Below are 6,000 nucleotides of genomic sequence, written 5' to 3' on the forward strand. Positions count from 1 at the left end.
GTTGATAATTTGGAGGAATGTATACAGAGCTGATAGTGACCAGCTTGTCGAACAACACCCCTCGGACAGCAGCTGCCTCTAGGGGCGTAGGAAGTTATTTCCCGGCAAGCAGCACCTCTGTCGACATTGATAGCAACACCACCGGATGACACGAGGGTGTCATTGCGGTCTTTACAAAAATGGTATATTGGCGATGGAAGTTTTTTGCGCATGTTTGAGGTGTGTTTTTTGAACACACAGCAGCTGCCTCTAGGGGCGTAGGAAGTTATTTCCTGGCAAGCAGCACCTCTGTCGACATTGATAGCAACACCACCGGATGACACGAGGGTGTCATTGCGGTCTTTACAAAAATGGTATATTGGCGAAGGAAGTTTTTTGCGCATGTTTGAGGTGTGTTTTTTGAACACACAGCACCTTTGGACTATACTTGTATAGGAGTTCTTTAATGTCATCAAGATTGTGCATGAGGCCTCTGACATTCAAGCATATTATTTGTGTATACTCGTAGAACGTGGTTCTTCTGCTGTGTGTTTAAGAAAGAGGCGTTGGCTCACAGATGCCTTTCCGGACACCGTGATGCGGTGTTGTCGTTTTTTGGAGCCATTGTGGGAATCTCGCCGCTCCTTAGGCGCTAGTGGCGCCATCTGGCTGGTTGTGTCCATTGCCTCTTCCGAGGTGCTGGACAAGCGCTCTTGCGAGGCTGCGTTTGATGTGAAGGCCTCGTCTCCGTAGACGAAACCTTTTAGGCCACCATCAGAGAGGCAGATGGCCTCTTCTGCTGGGGAGGCCGAGCAGCGCTAGCTGCAGCCGCCCGGGGGAGCGGGTAGCGTCACTGCCGCCTCACGTGGTGTGGGCTTGGCAGCCGCCGGAGGCCGTTGTCGCGCTGTCCCCTGACGTGCCACGTCGACAAAGCTGCTCTTGGGCAGGTAGGAAACCCGCCTACACGCTTCTTTGAATGAATTATTCTCTGAGTTTTATCGTCACAATTTCTTTTTCTTTTTCCATTACCGGCACGTCCATCAACATGCGGCATGCCCGCCATCACAGTTGACTGAGTGTGGAGCGCTTTTGCAAGTTTCAGAGGCATGATTTCCGGCACTACATTTAGCACATATCTCTCGGCCTCGACAGTTCTGGAAACAGTGTCTTAAACGCTAACATTTAAAGCATCGGAGAGGGTTCGGCACATAAGGTCTTACACGTAGCTTTACATAGCCTGCCTCGATTGTCTTAGGCAGAATGCTTGAGCCAAAACAAAGTATTAGAAGCTTAGTTTTGATCTCCTTACCATCACGCCTTAGCATATTTCGTTTAACATTGATAACATTCTGTTCGGTCCAGCCGTTCACCAGTTCAGCTTCTGTCAGCTCCATTAGGCCATCATCAGACACAACACCATGGCTGGTGTTCATAGTTCGGTGCGGGGATATTGTGACTGGAATTTCTCCGAATGTAACAAGGTTAGAAAGCCTTTCATGTTGTTTCGCATCGCGGAGTTCCAAAAGATCTCCACTAGCCATGGTTGACGCCTTGTAGCCTGCACCAAGTGTTTCGGTAAGACATTTTGACACTAGGAAAGGTGAAATAATTCTGATAGTCTTTTCAGCTTTGTCAGAATGGATGACGTGGAATGGGGGAAAGCTTTGTAATCGGTTGCCAAAAAATTTAAAAACATCTTCAGGGCGCCCTTGTTTTTGAGGGCATTCAGGGAGTGGGGGGAAAGAGCTAGATACTTGTAACATGGAGTTTCAGCAGCATTACCAGCCGCCCACCACGGAGCCCAGCAAGGTGCCGTGACAGGATTTGTGTTTAAACAAGGCCTGCCAACGGCACCTGTACACAGTCACTGTAACCAAATACGAGATAACCTAGTTTGGCTACTCACACAAGGTTAACCCTTGCTGTCTGAAGATCGGAAGAAATATTGAAATGAGTAGCAGGCATGAAAGATGGAAAGTGCGAGAAAGACGAAGGTTCGAGGGAGAGAGAGACAGGAAAAGGCAACTACCGATTTCGCCCGGGTGGGTCAGTCCAGGGGTGCCGTCTACAAGAAACCGTGGCCAAAGGGGTGTGTTGCCGCCGTCGAGGGATTGTAAAGGTCCAAACACCCAGCATTGGCTCAGGCCCCAGAATCCCCTTTTCCGCGGACACGGCTAAGCCGCGCGTCGCGTGAGGTTCCGACCCTCGTGTGCTCCGGTACGCGGTGTCGCAACACACCAAATGCCTTGCTGATGTAGACGCCCCGGCGGCGGGCTATTATCCATGCATATTAGGCGACTATTGCATGTATATTTATCTCGTTCCAACGCCAGCCAGCTCTTTAAAATGTGCGCCGTGTGCGAGCCTGCCACTTCTTTCTTTGTGACAACTCACGCATGACGTCAAGAAAATCAACCGTGCTTCCCATAATGTGCACGCGTGCGGTACCGCTTAGTCACTCCTGCCTTAGCTCTCGCGTGGTGCGCAGCTACGCCCACAGGAGTACGCGCGAAAAATATATCAAGATAAACAAGAAGAACAGATAAACAAGATATCTGATTCCTTCCCGCTATTGCGCGCGGCTACAAGCTGTTCTTTTTTCTTTTCGGAATAGCGCAGCCTTACCATCGCCGCGTTTGCCGCCAGCATTGGAAACAATGTGCGATGCCATAGAGAAAAATAATCTTGCTGTGATAAGCGCAGCTGACTTGAGAATTTCTTTCGAGCGTTAGTCGGACGCGTCCCGAGCAGCGGCGCGAAATATATCGTCGGTGTGCCAGTGTAAGGTGTGGGTGACACGTCTGACTGCGTTTTCGCACGTTATTATTAGCAGTTGTAAGGTATACGCAGGTGACATGAACGCGCCGTCAATGCCTATATAAACTCGTACAACGACAGGCTGTGCAAATCCCGACCGCACAGCCACGTCAACCACATGCATGGGCTCTGTGAGCCGGCAGACGAAGTGACAAGCAAACACTGGCTGGTAATTTGGCGACTAATTTTAGATTCCCAGAGGAGATAGAGCAAGCTACGCCGTTTATTTGTGCGCAGAAAAATATGGCGATGCCTGAACATCACATAAGCACTCACATGAGTTCTCCAATAGTAACCGATAGCTAGGAAGTGTGCCATATAGACAGGCAGGCGCACCAGTAAGCAGTGGATCAATGATTCGTAGATGAACGGCTTTCTGACACAACAAAGAATTCGAGTTCATTCGAACTTACCACGAAATCCTTTGACAGGAGCCGGAGAATCCACAACGCTGCACAGCTGGACATTGCATCAGTGAAAAACGCGGGAAATGGCGAAACTCGGGACGGAGACGCCGCTGCTCGCACATCCGAAACCGCCACACGAACCAGGCTTGCGTGTGGCTGGTCGTGTTCTTCCGCACGGTGGCCTCGCCGCGCAAGTTCCGAGCAAAAAGTTAGTTCGATTCAAGTTTGAATGCTAAACTAGCGAAACAGATGTGTGATGGGCTTCCAGGCAATCACAAACAATAACGGTACTCATCAGAACAGTCACACTAAACGTGGCTACTTATCGTACCCCAAATAAGATTTTATTGTGAAACGGGTTCGGAGCCTTTGGAGCCCGTAACAGGACGGGGCAGCTATGGCGTTCGCGCGGCTGTGGACTTGTAGAACGTTCCTGTAATTTTACGTTTTTTTAACGGTGTACGTTTATGTGCATACGCTGTAATAAAAAAAAGTGCAGACATCGTTATGAGTTGTAAAGCGCCTAATTTGGTTTACTGAAGTTTCTAGTCTCGTTATTTGCAGCATGTGTGGTGAATTTGCGTGTTCTTTCATTTATGGGCTTTTTAAGGTCATCCTTATGCGTGTGATAGATAATTGCACAGCGGTGACTTGTCTAGTCGTAGTACCTAGTTTTCTCCCCCGGTACGAAAAGAAAGTAAAAGAAGATCATCACCCCTTTCAGTCCGTGAACACGGTCGAACAGCGCTGTGTTAGTTACACCGAGTCTTACACCATGCAAGTCAAACTTCGCAAGTATCCACAGTGGTTGCACAGTGGTTATGGTGTTGGACTGCTGAGCACGAGGTCGCGGGATCGAATTCCGGCCACGGCGGCCGCATGTCGCTGGGCGAAATGCGAAAACGCCCGTGTACTTGGATTTAGGTGCACGTTAAAGAACCCCAGGTGGTCAAAATTTCTGAAGTCAACCAGTTACGGCGTGCCTCATAATCAGAAAGTTGTTTTGGCACTTCGCAAGCAGCAAATATTGTGAATCTTCTGTTTCCCCATTCGTGTTCCTCATTTTCGCTTTCGCGTGCATCGCGTGGTGAGCATGACAAAGGACTGCTTTTTTTTTCGCGGCATCTCAGCCATCTGGCATTAGGCATCACTGACGCGTAGCTCGGGGTCGGCCGTACGACGACAAGCCAGTTAACGAGGCAACTCTCGCTGACGCTCGCGGCAGGCAGCTTCTTCCTCAAGGGTGCGCATTACTCGTGGTCGTCCCATAGTTATAGCTGAGATGGAATTTGCGAAACCACTTATTCAAAGCTACGTATACTGGGCGCAAGGCCCGCCGCTGAAGATGCGGGCCCTGCAATTGTTTTGACCATTGGATTAATTGGTTTGACGGCTGACGTGGCTGCCGGCACTTCTTCTTGGCGTAAGTTCCGGCAGCCGCACGCTCATAATAGTACGTCTGAATCGCTGGCCGCTGTTTGTTGGCCACCACCATAACCACCATGGCCCCCATAACATTTGTTTCTTTCGTGGCAGGGTGGAAGCAATCATTGAAAATTGAATGCAAATCTGGCTAAATTACCCAAATTGCAGCGTGTGACAACCATATAAGTTTTTGTACGTCCCTCCGAACCCTTTCCCTCTGTTGATCTCTTTTTATCCTCTCCGGCTAGATCAAGTGGCCCATTTTCAGTGAAGTCCGACAACAACGGTACATGGTCCGCATAAGTAGATTCGCTGTAAAAAGATATGGGTCGTAGTGCAAATATAAGAAGGTCACCGGGTAACAGCCTTCATAAAAAGTTAATCTTCTGATGCAGATGAAGGTAGGCGTAAATACACATCCAGCTGCCCGAATTTACAGGTTGTTTCATGCAGTCTAAACATTCTTCAACTTCGTAACTTTACGGCTGTTGAGTCCACATCGAGGCCTGTGGCTGTTGGTCTTTCATTGCAGTTTGATCGCAATGTCATGTCATGGCAGCGTCGCTTCATACTGCTCCTATTACGTCACATTGTCGACATCTTAAGGAGGGTTGTTGCTTGCTTCGAGGCTTGGTGTAGATGGAGAGTTTTGACTGCTACTTCGTCCATATGGTTATTGTGTTATCGACGGAAGCGGAAGATCTTTGCCAATTTGACGAACAGAAATGGCACATCCATCGGTTGCAACGTTTAGTTTTCTGGGTGAGAGCTCACGCATCAAGCGCAGGGTAGGCCAGTGTATGGCCTGCGCTATGCTAATCCTTATACTAATTCTTTTACTGAACCATAAAAAGGGTGACATTTAAAGAATGGAAGAAAAGAGGCCCATTACCTTGTTTTCAGCATTGCATAAATTTTCACCGAAATAAAGTCCAATATAATAGGGGGGACGCACACCCGTAAGCCAAGCAAAGGAACAGGCCGGCTCCAGGAAGGAATTTCCAGCAATGTATAATGTCCATATCATCAATCAAGTAACAATGAAATTGGCGGAGTACGATCAACCTTTCTAATGTTTTTCACATATTTTAAGGATGCCTTTCATTGAGTACAGATACCAGCAATCACGGAGCTATTGTGTAATCAAAGGGTACAGGAGGCATACGTGAATATCTTCGGAAGTATCTACAAAGGTTCCACAGCTACGTTGTCTCTCCACAAGAAAAGTGCAAAATTTACAGAGGGATAAAACTGAGTTAGAGTGGATACGGGGGGCATTACCAAATAGTGACCGGGAGCTTACCACAGTCGCTAAAATACAAAGTGTAAAATCATTGCATTTTGCTCGTTCTAATACATGGGGCTGAAACTT

The 6,000-nt window shown here is 48.3% G+C and overlaps 1 protein-coding gene across 1 annotated transcript in view; it reads right to left on the bottom strand.

The window, feature by feature from the left end:
• LOC142564374 (transmembrane protease serine 2-like) overlaps nucleotides 1-3,317 on the bottom strand; it is a 113,393-nt gene extending 110,076 nt beyond the window's left edge. Inside the window, exon 1 of the mRNA XM_075675359.1 lies at nucleotides 3,210-3,317. The gene's annotated coding sequence lies outside the window, so the exon portion shown is untranslated. The remainder of the gene's footprint in view (nucleotides 1-3,209) is intronic.
• Between the last annotated feature and the right edge of the window lie 2,683 nt (nucleotides 3,318-6,000).

Source organism: Dermacentor variabilis, chromosome 11 (genome assembly GCF_050947875.1).
Source record: "Dermacentor variabilis isolate Ectoservices chromosome 11, ASM5094787v1, whole genome shotgun sequence".
Lineage (NCBI taxonomy): Eukaryota > Metazoa > Arthropoda > Arachnida > Ixodida > Ixodidae > Dermacentor > Dermacentor variabilis.